Source organism: Corvus brachyrhynchos, unplaced genomic scaffold (genome assembly GCF_000691975.1).
Source record: "Corvus brachyrhynchos isolate BGI_N302 unplaced genomic scaffold, ASM69197v1 scaffold249, whole genome shotgun sequence".
In the NCBI taxonomy this organism is placed as follows: domain Eukaryota; kingdom Metazoa; phylum Chordata; class Aves; order Passeriformes; family Corvidae; genus Corvus; species Corvus brachyrhynchos.
In genome coordinates, this window is record NW_008240226.1 from 477,845 (window position 1) to 492,912 (window position 15,068).

At 40.5% G+C, this 15,068-nt stretch overlaps 1 long non-coding RNA gene across 1 annotated transcript; it reads right to left on the reverse strand.

Annotated features, from left to right (window-relative positions):
• Positions 1–357: 357 nt before the first annotated feature.
• LOC108449322 lies at positions 358–14,836 on the reverse strand. Its single transcript, XR_001865479.1, has 4 exons — positions 14,574–14,836; positions 1,860–2,038; positions 1,023–1,104; positions 358–654 (listed from the first exon to the last, which is right to left on the reverse strand). It is a non-coding gene; the product is annotated as an uncharacterized LOC108449322 (long non-coding RNA).
• Positions 14,837–15,068: the final 232 nt, after the last annotated feature.

Consider the following 15,068-nt stretch of genomic DNA (forward strand, 5'->3'; position numbering starts at 1 on the left):
TGTGTCCAGTCCTGGGCCCTCCACTTCAAGAAGGATGCTGAGGTGCTGAAGCATGTCCAGAGAAGGGCAGTGGAGTTGGTGAAGTGTCTAGAGAGTAAATCTTTTGAGAAGCAGCTGAAGGATCTGGAGTTGTTTAGCCTGGAGTAAACGAGACTTAGGGAGGACCTTATCACTCTCTACAACTGCCTGAAATGAGGTTGTAGCCTGGTGAGGCTCAGCCTCTTCTCTCAGGCAACCAGGGTCAGGATGAGAGGACACAGCCTCAAGCTGCCCAAGGGGAAGTTTAGGTTGGACACCAGGAAGAATTTTTTCACTGAAGAGATGGTTAGGCATTGGAATGGGCTGTCCACGGAGGTGGTAGAGTCATCATCCTTGGAAGTGTTCAGGAAACAAGTTGACATGGCACTTAGTGCTCTGATTTAGTTGACATGATGGTGTTGAGTCAAAATGTGGACTTGATGGCCTTGGAGGTCTTTTCCAACCTTAATGATTCTGTGTTTCTATGAAATATTTCAATTCATCATTGTACCTCAAAAGAAAGAGTATATTCCAGTGACCCCCACATGTTTTGGCAGTCCTCATGTAAAGCTCTTGTAGAAGCATGGCTACATAAGACATTGCAGCTCCCTTCACGGATCAGAGTCTGTTTTATGCCTAGCACAAGAGAGAGTTCATTAGCTCTGCTGACAGTACACTGGAAATACACAAGCTTGAACTACCTAAACCACTTACCATATCAAAGCTGGTTTTGGTTGGCCAGAGAAATGCTTAACTTGTTTTTAAAAACACTTCCTACAAGGCAATTTCCATTTACTGCATTCCCACAGAAAACAGTTCTGTTTCATGCCCACCAGAGAAAGTTTACAATGACCTAACATCCAATGGAACAAAATTTCTCCTTGTCCTTTGGGCTAGGCAGGACATGTGCAGCAGTTCCCAAATTCCTGAAACACATCCCAGGGCCCAAAAATATCCAAACAGAACACTGTTGCTTGACTTTGAAGCCCTGAGGTAGTACATACCTCAAGCAGATCCATTTTCATTTGGCTGCATCTGAAACCTGACAAGCTTAAATGCTCCTTCCTTTGGCAAAGTACAGGGTTCCTGAGGACAAGATTGCAAAACAGAAAAATAAGAAAATCAAATGAAATTCTAGATAATACTTACAAGAATTAATTAACCTATTTGATTTTCTATGTTTCCCAGTCATCTGCAACTTCAATGGCTGACAAATCTGCCACATCCTTTTTTTCCTTTAAGGTTCTCTCCACGTCCCTTCAGTACTTTCTTCCCATAATTTACATAGAACTCCTCTTTGTCATGTTGTGGCATTTTAAAGGCTGCTACAATATTTTGCAAGTCATACATCAAAAGAAGCCTTTGCTGTTTATACACTTTAGAAATGTTGCAGCCTATTAGCACACTTTTAGTTCCCATTCGGGAGGCCACACGTGACAGCTGAACTGCACAGATGGAGATATGTCATACTCCTTTGTTTAAATCACCTCTCCTCCTTTCGACCCGGTTGTGTCTCATGCTTTCCCACTAAAAGCTGTGGCTTTTTGACAGCAAAGATGTTGTGAATCACTAGCACAAGGTAGTGGAAAAAAATGGGACAAGCTAGAGCCCAGAGGTCTACTCTGTTGTAGCCTAGAGCAACAACAGAAGCATACCGAAAATAAGAGGGTTTCTCTCTTACAGAACGGGTTGATATCTCTAGTGAGACATCAGACTGAGCAGGAGAACTGTCTAGGGAGGACAGGCAAGGTACCTAACCTGATGAGGTTGACTGCATCCAGAAACTACAGCCCAAACATCCTCTGAAGTAAAAAATTCAATTAACTGCTTGCTGTCCTCACCCTTGTGTACCTATTCAGCTGTGCATCTGCTCTGTGCACTTGCTCTTTCTGAACACAGGTGGAGTGGATTGACACCATAAGACAGTCTGCTTTTAATAAGACACTTCTGTTGTTGTAATGCAAAAGTCCATTCCAATATTTGCAAGTGCATTGCAAAGCTGAGGGGTTCAGAAAAACATCTGAAAAAAAAAAAAAACAAGAAAATAAATAATTGAGGCCTCACAATTGTTTATTTTAAAATCAGGCAAGGTATAAAAGAATTAATGCTACCTTTTTTATTTGAAGTTGTGTTTAAATTTAGCCATGTATTGTGTTGTTACATAATACAAACAGCTGTAAAACTTTGTAAAAAAAAAGAAATTAGGATCTTTACTTTTGTCCAAGTTTGTGCTAAGAGATTCAGACTTTGTCCTACTTATAAAGCCACTTCAGATAAGGGTAGCCTACTTGCATCTTATTACTTTTCCAGAATAGAACAAAGCAAAAAAAAAAAATCTTAAAAGAAAATGGACTGAGTGGGAAAAGGGAATCTCTTTCCTAGAAAATTATTCCAGATGCAGCCAGCACAAAAACCCACACAAACAAGAAATATAAGCCTTCACTAAAATAACTATGGAATGTTATCTGGATTCTAGGATCTCTGCAGGTCCTCCGTTTCTTCTCTTACTCCACTAGTTTATCTGTGCTAGGCCTAGGGAAACAAACAAACAAACAAAATCTGATAAAACATTGTTAAAAATAGAAACTTCAGAAACTGTAAATTCACATGGGAAATACCTGAAAGCTGACAGTCTGGAATTATTTCAAACTGCGTTGAACAACTGCTACAAATATGTTTTGTTTTCTCTTGCTTCAAGAAGGCCATAAAATTAGCCAAAGTTGTCTTCTTCCACTTCTTCAACACTGAGTCCTAATTACTGAAAGGACACCTAGGAAATACTCACATGTTGGGTTTAGTGCAGTAAATCTCATTATCTTTTCACAGTGATCTGTTATTTTCAGTCCAAAGATAGGGTGTGTTACAGGAATCAGATGACCAATGGATGCAACAAGATTGTGGATTGTAGAGAACAAAGGGCCTGAGACTCTAAGGGAAATAAATGAGTACCTCACCTAAGTGTTTCAGGGTATCAAAAAGTTCCCAGCTCACATTCACTCACAACAGAAGGCATTTTTCTTCTTTATCCAGGCTAAATGTTTCCCTCCATGTGTATTAAGGCCTATTAATTGTTTTGTGTTTGATCAAAACCTGATTAAATGTATTAATTTACTCTTCTTAATCAAGACAACAGCCCCTCTCTTAAAAGTTTGACCACATACAAAAAAACTTAACTTTCAGTAACATGAGAAGGGGTTTCCAGGTTTTTTTCTATTTTGTAACTTAAGAAAATGAGATTTTTCTTTAAGAAAGTGAGAAGTTACTTTTTAGAAGAAATTATAAACTAAGGTTAAATAAAAGAATTTATTATGTAAAATTTCTATATTTTCTGTAATAAGTGGCCTAGGAAGTAATAAATTTCCAATCATGCAATCACGCTGAGATAACAGATAATTTCAATTCTTCTAAATAAACTTTAAAATCCTCCTCTTTGGTAATGTTCCTGTGACAGCTAAAACATGCATATGTTAGAGTACAAAAAAAGATTTAAAAAAACCTCAAGGACTCATTTGTCATGGAAGCTGAGATTCTTTGGGGACATTCAACCATACATAGAGAAAACTTAACAGCTGATAGCTTAATTTCCTTCCCAAATATTTCATCACAGACTGTACTTTAATGCCATAATAAATGCAATGCAGCAGAGATTCCATGTAGTTCCCAGAGATTCCATGTAGGTTTCCCCCAAGCAACTTCCCCACAGCATCAAGCACTAGACCTGCATAAGGGGGAATACGTGAGGAGAATGTGTATCTATGGAAACATCCACGTTCATTGCCAGGAGGTGCTGTTAGTCACAACAGTAAAAACAACCAGAGAAATTAAGGTCTGTATTAAGACAGATAGGATGTAAATAATCTCCAAAAATCACTAATCCAAACTCTTCAAACACTAAAGGTGCCTAAAGGGATTAGCAGCACCTTTAAACAAAAGAGTCTTTAATCTGGGTGAGTCTGGAAGGTCCCAGTACCTTCCAGTGCTCCTCAGCATGTGTTTGCAGCCTCCCACAACACCTGTGGCACAGAGCAGGCACCTGCTTTCCATCGCTGTGCGCAGAAGGGAGGAGGCCCCACAGAGTAACTCATGGTGTAGAGCAAACTGACCTTGCTGGAGCCACCTAAGCTGTACTGACAGGGGCCACAGTTTAAGCAGTGCAGGGTGAGGACCCCGTGGTGGAGGAGCAGCCCTTCACTCCAGCCCCAGCTGGCTCAGGTGCCGGTGTCTGTGCATCTGCTTGCAGAAGGTGACCTGAGACTCCATTGTAGCTGGAGGGCAGCATGGGGAGATACAGCAACAGATGCACTGCTGGACCCCTCCGCTGGCAGAGAAGGTGGATACCAGCAATTACCTGGGCACCAAGGGCTGAGAGAAGCTCCGTATCTCCAGAGCCAGAACCCAAGAAGGGTCAGGCTGCTGGGCTCAGAACTGGGTAATGGGCAATGACCAGCCACAGTTCAGAGGCTGCTGGGTGTTTGTGGGAGCCTCTCAAGGATGCACAGCCTCACTGCTCCTTCCTTGTGAGCTGGAAGGCATTAACAGGTTCCCTGCACTTGATATTACCTACATATTTTGCCTCTTTTCCTCTTACCCACTGTGTCTGACTTAGATGAATAAAGCTCTATCCTCTGTTACAGCAGTATAAAATAAAGGAACTCCGGAGAAGATGAGAAGTTACTCCAGGTGGTATTTGAGGGTTAATGGAGTAAAATTTGCTTCTGTGCCTGCAGCTACTGCCATTCCTCTGCTTGAGTAATAGAGCCTTAAACATTTAAGTGATGGATGTTAGTGCATGCCAGCTGCAAACCAACAGAGCAGGCTGTAAACACATTTTACCCGTTTCTCTCTTTGTTTTTTAATGCGCTCTTTTTCTCAGCCGAGATGCTCTCGCCTCTCCAGCATTGATTCACACTGAAATGAGTGGGCCCAGCCAGCCAGGGCAGGGCAGGGGAGGTACAGCCTCATATGACTCACGGTGTTCAGCAAGTTTTAGTCATCAGTCTTACAGGAGCACTGTGGTTAGCACCCCAACTGCAGTATTTCACCATTGCAAATTTTCTCCCCTCTTCCTTCAGCTGGAAGAAGCCATTCTTGTGTATCTGCAGAATTTTTTCGTTGAGGTGGCTGATGTGCAAGCATATGTACCTTTACATATCCCCCAGCAGCAATTTCAAGAGAATCATGTTTCTACATCCATTAGATTGGAGGCAGAAGCTGTCACATTTGTGCAAGTGATTTCTTGTGGGGACACAAATAATGGTTTTTCACAGGATTTGAAAAATCTGTTTTCTTTCCTATATTAGATGGGGCTGTATTCCATAAATGAGACTGTTTTCTGTGTAGGTAAATGGTTTCATTAGTAAAAAACGCATTGGGTATGCTTAAACTGGGATCACTGGGAATCTGTGCACTGAAGTGACAGCCCCAACATGCAGTAACTCAGGCTTGAGTGCACTAGTCCTCCCCTGAATATCCTTCTTTTATTTGTTGGGAAACCCATGAAATGGGTAAAAAGCGTCCAGGCCCAGATGGTACTGAGAAGCCCTCACAGGGAACTCAGCTAGGTCACTGTCCCTAAGAAGGCAGAGGCAAAGCTGGTGAAGGACCCTAGGGACAAGTGATAAGGTGCTGTAAGGTGCTGATAAGGCAGGTTTGCTTTGTAGCTGTAGCACTGCCATCGCTTGTCAAGCCTCCAAAATGAGCTGAGTGAGGCTTGTTGGAGGCAAGGCTTCTCTTTTTGGGTAGCCACATTGCTAAACAAGGGGTGCCCCCGGACAGGTCTGTGTCTAACTGAAGCAGTGACAACAAAATGCAAAGACCCAATTTCATTAGGCTAGATGAACTAAGCATTTATTACCAGTGAATTTTTAGACTACTCTCCAAGTGCACCTTCCTGTTTGTGTATACATTCTTGGTGGCTTTTCAACTGCTGACTTCCGAAATCAAAAACCTACCTTAAATTTGACAACTGATTTAACTACTGTGCAGTGCCAGTGGTTTCTTTCCCTCTTGCTCTCCCTGCCTGCAGTGTGACGGGTTAGATAAGTGCAGAGGTGTTTGCTCCTTGCATGTTCCCTCACTGGGCCCCCACAGTAAAACACACATTAAAATGAATTCTAATGCATCATCAGTGCCATTTATTATTTCCCCTTCTTACATCTGCTCTTGAAGCTTTTCAGCTCTCTCTGCCCTGGAAGGTTCTGACTATCTGTAAATAAGGCTGGTAGCCTAGCAACACTGAGTGAATGCACTTCCCTTGCTGAATAACACTGGGCATAATCAAATCAGCTTCCTATGCTATCTGCAGCATTAACACTATGAGTTGAAAACAATTACAAATATTTCATGTACATTTGCATTATTTTGAATTGGAAACGTTTTTCAGATCCTTCAAAAGAAGTCTGTATCCACGAAGTGAGAAAGAAACGTTCTGCTTAATAGCAAATAAACCATCTCCAGAATCAGGTACAATAGTCAGACTGAAAGGATTGATTAACCTGACCCGTCAAGGAGACTAAAGAGATGACAAACACCCTACCTGAGCATTTGTACTCACCAGCACAGACAACCAGACAATTTGGAGCTACCTTACATACGTGACAGAGGGAGAACTGCCTTGTGGTACAGACATGACATTCTCCCAGGCAGGAAATGAGCCCATGTCATAAAAATTGAGCAGCTACCTACAAAAAAACGGTCCACAGCACCATCTATAATCCTTAGATCTGTCTTGCTCTAAAGGGGAAACTTGCACTGTCAAATTGTATTTACCACAACATATTTCAGGGGTGGAAGCAAGGCACAGCCTTCTCCCTCTCCTGTCATGCTTACATGCATGTGAGGAGCAACACCATTCTGAAGGACAGATCTCCTGCTCTTTCCATCCCTTGCAGCAGTAGGTTATTCACCCTAGTATGAAGAAGGGTGGCATGGGTATTTTTTAAAAGAACAGTTAAACAAGCTAGAGCACGAAAAGCTGCTTAATTTTATATCAAAATTATGTCAGAATAAATTCTTCAGTTTGTAGTACAAGGTACGGACTTGCCATCTTCTTGAAAGCTGTGTTTTGTGTGAGCAGAACTTTATATTTTCCAGCTGCTACATCTCTTCACTTCAGAACAAGGAAATCTTTATTTTGCACTTTTAATTGACCTTTTTAATCTAAACAAGTTTGACTGGGCAATGAGTGAATGAATGGTTCCAGCATAATGTTATCACAAGGCAGAATTGGTGGTGCCAAGCACAAAAATAGCTCTGGCTTTTTCTCCAGTTTCTCTCCTCTCACCACTGATTAGCACAGACATTAGTAGACAGACAGCAAGAAATCCGTTTTTACTTCCATTTATAAGCTTGGGTACTTTTTTTTTTTTAAATTAATTATTGGCTGGAAAGATACCTAATTCTATAATAAAAGTAACCAACTGTAAGAAACAGAGATGCTAAACCCTGTTAGGATGAGGTTCAAATAGAGAATTACTGCTGATATTTTTGAAAGCTTTATTTATATTGATAAAAAACTCTATGCAGCTTAAAATACAAATTTTTAATTCACATTGATATAAATATAACTGAATCAAAATAGCCATTTCTCTTTCTTTTCATGTTCAGTTCTGTCTAACCAGCTTATATTGCTGAAACCTGGTACAGAATGGGATTTATAGCCAGAGAAAGACCTTGGTTTGGTCTTTGTTACCAGCTTAAAACACACCTAACTCTACTTTCTTAACTTGGTGCCTAGCCCAGCATGGATGGGAGTGAAGATCACAGGCTTATAAGACAAATGCATTTCTTTCCTGATACCTCATTCCAGGCTCTGGAATCTAACACTGCCTGCTCTAAATAATTGTATTTGCCATCTTTTTATCTTCACAAGGTGGCAAAGCATTCTGCTCAGTAAAATCATTGCTTGCCACCCCGAGACAGAGACCCAGGAATCGGTGATGTGCATGCCCTGAGGTTGTTACAACCTGGGAGGTAAAAACTGGCCTTGCTACTTTGGGTGAAATTGGAGTGTGGGAGCAACTTCTCAGAAACCCTGGGAGATCTATCTGCCTGTTTCGCACCACAGCCTAACTCCTCTCACGATGATTACTTCTCTTGCTGTCAACCTTCTCTTCCTTATTAACAGATGAGAGACCTCAGCAGAGCTACTAAGGAAGGGACTGCAGCCAGGCATCTCCTAAAGTCACAGGAAGAAGGTTCTGACCGTGGGGAAACCTATAGCAAAGAGTGTGTCTGAAAGAGAGGAGGTAATCAAAAATTAAACCAAACAAAGTGGCTTGAGATGTGCCAGAAGGATCAGGAATGGAAGGTGAGACATGGAGTAGGAGACTGGCAAGCACAAGGATCAGGAGGTCTTCCAACAAAATGGAGGATGAAAGGACAGAACCATAATGTGAGAGAATTAAGATGCTACCAAGACTTAGAGACCAAGTTACAGAATGTCAATGTATCAAAATAATGGAGTGGAAGATAATTGTCAACTGGAGTTGAAAAGGAGTGTAAATGATGAGAGTGGGAGGAAAAGCAAAACAGTAAGGAACTACATTTTTGATACATGCTCAGACTGTTTAGATTCATCACACCTATGCACTGTGTGTCTGATTTGCTTTTGAGATTAAGGGCAAGAATTTCTCTTAAAAAAATCTTAAATATGCCCTTAATCAACCCTTTTCCTACTAGAAAGAATATTTTTTTGTTTTCTGTATCTTTGTTGGCTTTCTTAAATAGGACAGAACCATCACTTCCTAATGAGATTCTCTCCTTCCCCTAAATGCAGACAGATGGAGCTGCTCATAAAGAGCTGAAAGACTTGTCTGGAAAAGTAATAAAAATGTAGTGTGACACCTGATCCTGGAGCTTAGGAAAACATTTTTGAGCTAATCAAAGAATGACCTAATTGGGGTTTATATTGTGGACAGATTGATTAACACACTGAAAGTCCAAAACTGAGAACCCTGTTCTTGCCTACCTGGCTGGGTATTTTGGGTGGGCAGAGTTAACTGTATATTTCGTTCAATAACATCTCAGACATTCTGTAACACATTTTAAAAATCAATTCAAGTACTGAAGGAAAATGGGCATACTTTAAAAGGGAACATTAGGCACATATCTGAGTCCACAGAGCCTGCCTATGTAGAGGTTTGCCCAGCCCTTTGCAGGGCTATATGAAGTTGTAACACTTCCAGCTGAAAGGAAACGGAGCGTGCCAGATCGGTAATGAATGATTGGTGCTCAGCTACCTTCAGATCCCCCCAGCCCCTCCTCATTTCTGCAAACAGTCATTATTTTCTGGAATGTCCTTTTGAAGCATATTTTTTCCTCAGTGCTGCAGTGCCCTCCAGTGCTCAGAGAAAATGTTTTTGCTTCCATCATCAGGAATCCAAAATACAGTCACCATTTTATATCTAATTGTAAGACTTCATGGTATTTCAGATGACTCTTTTGTTTGGTTTCCAAAGTGTAAAGGCAGTAGCTATACCTAGCTGCCTCTTTCCAATGCCCTCTGCCACCCTGATCCAGCCAGAGGAGCTACTGTCAGAAAGCTGCTTCTTGGTTAGAAACCTGCACCAGAAGATGGGTCTGTGAATCCACCTGCACCACAGCCACAAAAGCAGGCTGTGATTGTCTCTGTACCTGGGCATATGGCTGCTGCAGGGCTGTGATCCCCAGCTTGCAATGGATTTTCTTCTCCAGGGTATCTCTTTTGCTGCTTGAAACACTTTCCACAATAATCAAGATGCTTGAGGTGAACGATTATCACCTCAGTGAGTCCTATTCTGAAATGGGTTAGAATTCTCCTCTTCACAAAAGTACTAGCAGGTGCTTTCTGGAAGTAAGCACTTGCTTACTGTTTTTCAAGAGTGATTTTTGAAGCAGTAAGTTTTCCCAAACACTTAATGATGCAGGCTATTTCAATGAAATAGCCTTGTTTAAGGCACAGAGTGACTCTAAGTCGCTTTTTTTATGTGTGAGTTACATTTTTGCCATTGTGTATCTCTAGTGCAAAGGTCTAAGAAATTACACCAAGTGCTTTCCTAAATACAAATGAGAGAATCTGCACATCCAGAACAGCTCAAAACAAACACCTGGTTAGATTCAAAAAAGTTTAGGGTGGTGTTTTCAACAGACTAAAGTAATTTGGTTTCAGGCTTCCAACAAATTACCATGAGAGCTGATCTGATAACAAACAACAACAACAATACAACAGTAACAAAGAAAATATATATACATACTCTGATAAATTGTGTTTAATGGAGGGAATCATCCCAGCACTCTCTTATCTATGCATTTTTCAGTCAAGAAGGCATTTTTTAGAGAAGTTGCCAGGTGAACTAAGGGTTGTATAAATAGTACAGAGAGAGCAATATCCCTCCCACATTTTTTCATTCTCTTCCAGATGTGAAGTACCTGACTTACCACTGCAAAGCTGACAAACCTCAATCAATTCAAACACTTGCAGGTCAAATATGCAGCAATCTGGTAAATGAGATCAGTCAAATAAGGAAAAAGGGCTGGGGGTGGGTTGTGTGCAGAGAAAGAAGTATACATAAAGACAGAAGAAAGAAGGAGGTCAGAGATGAAAATAAGTACTTGTTCTCATGGGAAAGAGAGAAAGGATAAAGGAGCCCCTCAAATGCCTTGAACTTTCAAGTTATGATCTTCAATCTCCCTCTACCTTTTGGATTGGCAATTTTGTAGAAAGGAAAAAGGGCTGGGGGTGGGTTGTGTGCAAAGAAAGAAGTATACATAAAGACAGAAGAAAGAAGGAGGTCAGAGATGAAAATAAGTACTTGTTCTCATGGGAAAGAGAGAAAGGATAAAGGAGCCCCTCAAATGCCTTGAACTTTCAAGTTATGATCTTCAATCTCCCTCTACCTTTTGGATTGGCAATTTTGTAGTATTATGACCAGCTAGTGTAATAGCAGAGCCTTTCAGGGAAAGATTTAAAATTACTTCTCTCTCTGCAAATGATCTGCCACAGAAATTGAAAGCAAAAATGTGAAGTTGGTTATTGATAACAAATTGTGGTCGGTTTTGGAATTGAGAGACCCTTTTCCCCAGCATTTAAGTATGAATCTCATCCTAGGAAGAAGTACCTGTACTTTCAAAGATCTTTTTCCAGAAGACTTTCTAAACACACTAGCAGAGATCCTAACAAAAAGGGGCATGTTGGTGTTCATATCTGATTAGGAGCAGACACTTGAGAATCAGAACAGACAGTATTTAGCTCGTAGTTACACTAGAAAGGCTCTCAAAACCTGTACTTCATCTTTTTCTTGTTTGTAAATCAAGAAAAACTGTAGAACCTGACCTTTAATGGGACCATCTGGATCTGCTTACTTTCCCCAAAATATTACCCTCTCCCATGGGTGTGTCCTCACCACAATGATTCCATGTACAGCGATGCCTAATCTTGACAGACTTGACAGAAGTTTACAGAATCTGCTCTGGCTATGGTTTTGAAGTACTGTTATCATCCACATGACTTTTATCTGCACACACTCTGTGAAGCAGCAAAGTTCCTGACCAACTTAAAGCAAAGCCTGCTCTAACCCAAATCTGCAAGGATAGGTTTAGATATATATAGCATATACCTAGCACTCCAGGCCCTCGTTCAAAACTCTAGGTGAGGCACAAATAGAAGCTGTACAGATCTCAGTAGGAAAGACTGACCCAAAAATGCAATATTATTCCAAATGTTTCAAATGAGCTTGAATAGGAGTACTAATAAAGGGTATTCTCATTCTCTCAGTAGCATATTGTGTAAGATAAAATCCATGGGCTACCAGGGCTGGCCCAGTGCAAGGGTATCCTCTCAAAATTTTGAGGTTAAATTGACAAGCTAAAACATTTCCCAAAGCCATGGGCAACAAAGCTTCAGAAGCATACATGAAGCATGTGCAAGCCTTAGAAGTGCTTCTTAAGGGGAAATTAGTCTACAACTACATTTGTGAATATTACTCTCCATAGTTAATGACCTTAACCAAACCATAAAGTTTGTGCATAAATTGTTATCTGATCAGTTAGCTGATCAGTTAAGTGCATGGAAAAGGACTACCATTTTAAAAACCCTTATCATTGGCAAATGAATGCCAATTAATGTGATTTGTATTTCTGCATGTGTCATTGCTCTAGAACAGCTTTGACTTGCAAAAATAGAAATCCATAATATGAACAATTAATCTCTAATTGTAAATCCACATTAGCATGAACTAAGTAAGAACAGACACTAATTGCATTAATAATGCAATGTAACAGCGATCATTTGATTTAGGACAAATTACTCCTATTCAGCAAGATTGCTTTTATTGCTCAGTTTGCCCTAGCTATGTGAGTCTAATATGGTCAACAGAATTGTTTGCATGGCTCTTCTGTATAAAGTAATGTGACTGCACACCTTATTACATTTGTTGACTGTCTCAGTTGAAGAGCAATGCTGAAGTAGTAGCACCCATTAACCACAGCACTCCAGGGTCCATGGACACCATCCTGTGTCACAAATAGACACCTGGGGACAGTTATTTTCCTCTTGCAAACATTCTTTTTGAATACCATCCTTTTCAAGCACTTTATGTCCCAGACTGATCCTTGAAGCCTCAATTCTGATTTCTTATGTTTATTATAATTACGTACATACTTGGGCACCATGGTAGAGAGAGACTCTTGTGCTCACTTCATAAACACCCAATATAAGCAGAGATTATTTCAGTTATTCTTCAGAAAACCTTCCTGTCTTGTATTATCAATCATTTTATTAGATACTAAAAATACTTACAGAAAGGTTCTTAGCCCAAGTATTTTACACCTTTGCACTGTTGATAGTGATAACATGTATTGCTAAATTTACACATGTCTGATGTGTTTTCAGATTAGATTTAAGAGCTGCCATAGTAAGACTTTTAAATAAAAATCCTCAAGGCTTTGAAAGATTCAGGAATTCTAATTCACTTCTTTTAAAAAGTTGAATTATAAATTACAGCCATAGATTCTGATCTTACAGTGTAACAGGAAAGCTGTTACTGAATTTTTACTGTTGCAGTAACTGTAAAATTATATTCATAGGACTCACATGTGCAAAGACAGTCCAATGCTCCTAAAAATGAGGTCAGATATATTTCTTTCACCTAACAAAACCAGTGGTTGTGTATTATTTCACTAAATGTGTCAACTGTATCCTCTGAAGTAGAGACCCAAGACAAATATATGTCCAGAGTTTGAAAGTGTTCTCTTCCACACATTTGACTTTTTTCACTCTCCAGAAATGGCTGTTGATACATGTTCAGAAAAGACTTGGTAGCTGCCAAATACTGAACCAGGGGAACACAGGGAAAACTGTCAGGGGATCTTCCATCCCCCCAAAGGTCCATGGTGGGACTGGGTAGCTTGTGCTCGCTCAGCAGTCAGAGACAGCACACTGCAGTCTGGAATAGCAAGGATGGGGCCAAATTTTCCCCACCTTACTGTACTTAGTTTTTTCTCAGGTCCACCATGAGCAGCAGGTTTGGAAGAGAAAAGAAAGCTCTGCACTCTGCACAGTGATGAATGAGATGAGGCTGAAAAATGGGAAAAATTAACAGTAAGGGATAGAAGCACGAGATTCAGGAGTGCGTGAGGGTAAATGGAAGCCCTTGACAGCAGGAAATCAGGAGAAGTGGCCAGGAAGGGGAGAAGGTTTGACAACATGCCCACCTTTTTGTCCTGGATGCTGAACTTACAGAGCCCTTATGCTGGATGTTGTGAGTTATGTTGGCTTTGCAAAACTGGCCCCAGAGAGGCAAAACTGATGTGCACACACAAACCATTTGAGTTTAGAGTCACTATTTGCCTTATTTGACTTGAGTGCTAAAAAAGCTACATGCTTACATACAGATCTAATTTCCCCCTGTTCACAAACTCCTGATCATTGATTTCTAAGCTAATAAATACCTTGAGAGTAGTCTATCAGCTCTTACTAAGATGTTTGCATTTCCCCAGAGTCAGTACAAATGAAAGTATTTCTGGAGAATATAAACTGTTTTAAAGGATGTGTTCCTAAGTGGTGCAAACATTGGACAAAGTCATGAATACATGTGCCATTTGTAGCAAGGAACCTATCTGACAATGCTTTTACAAAATATTTTATTACATAACTGGAAAATTATTATTGCTCTTTAGGTGAAATATTACCTGTACCATAAATTTCAGCTGTATGGCAAGTTTATGACTAAAATAGCAATGATAGGGGGTGGCATTGAAACAATATTTTGTGGCAAGACACCCTCATTTCAATTCAGCTGATAGGCATTGGTTTTAGGTGTTTGTTTATAGGAGGTTTTTTCCCATAGCCACATTAAAAATTGAAAATGAACCATAAGTTCTAATACCCCTTTCCACGGCACATGAAATTATATTTCTGTGCTGAAATAAACCACGACTCATTAGAAGGGCCTTGCTGTTACCACTTAAAACGACCTTCCATCCTGATTCTACACCAAGCGAGCCCTGAATTATGGAAAGCATAATTTATTTTGTGTTTCTGTGCAGTGGTAGCTGAAGAATAGTGTAGTGATACCCACTTTATCCTCTGAAGTTTTTTGTGGATGATGACGGCCATTTTTCCAAGGGTTGAAGACAGAAATAAAGGCACTAGATGGCAGCAAACATCTTAAAACCGGATTCTTCCTGAAGTCTGGCTGGAATCGAACAGATGTAGTTAGACTTCCAGCTGTGAAATGCCTTTTGGAACTTCTTCCATGGTTCAGCTGTTAAAAAAGGCTGCCTTGCCAAAAAGTCGGCGTTCTCTCAAGCTTCTGAAATGCAATTTAAAGTCAGAGCTTTTCTGGTGTCACTTTCTGGATGAAAATGAGAAAATGCCCTTTTTCAGCATCCCACCCCTTCTTCTCCCCCCCCGCCCCCCCACTCTTCTTAATTTTGTATTAATTATGTGTAATTGCGTAGGGCTGAGTCCAGATGTTGTCTTTGCAAAGGCTTAGCTGTAAACAGAGGAGGTAACTTGGGCTGTTTGTTATGTTGGGGTTCAGCTGTGCTGTACTCAGTATCAGCTCACACTG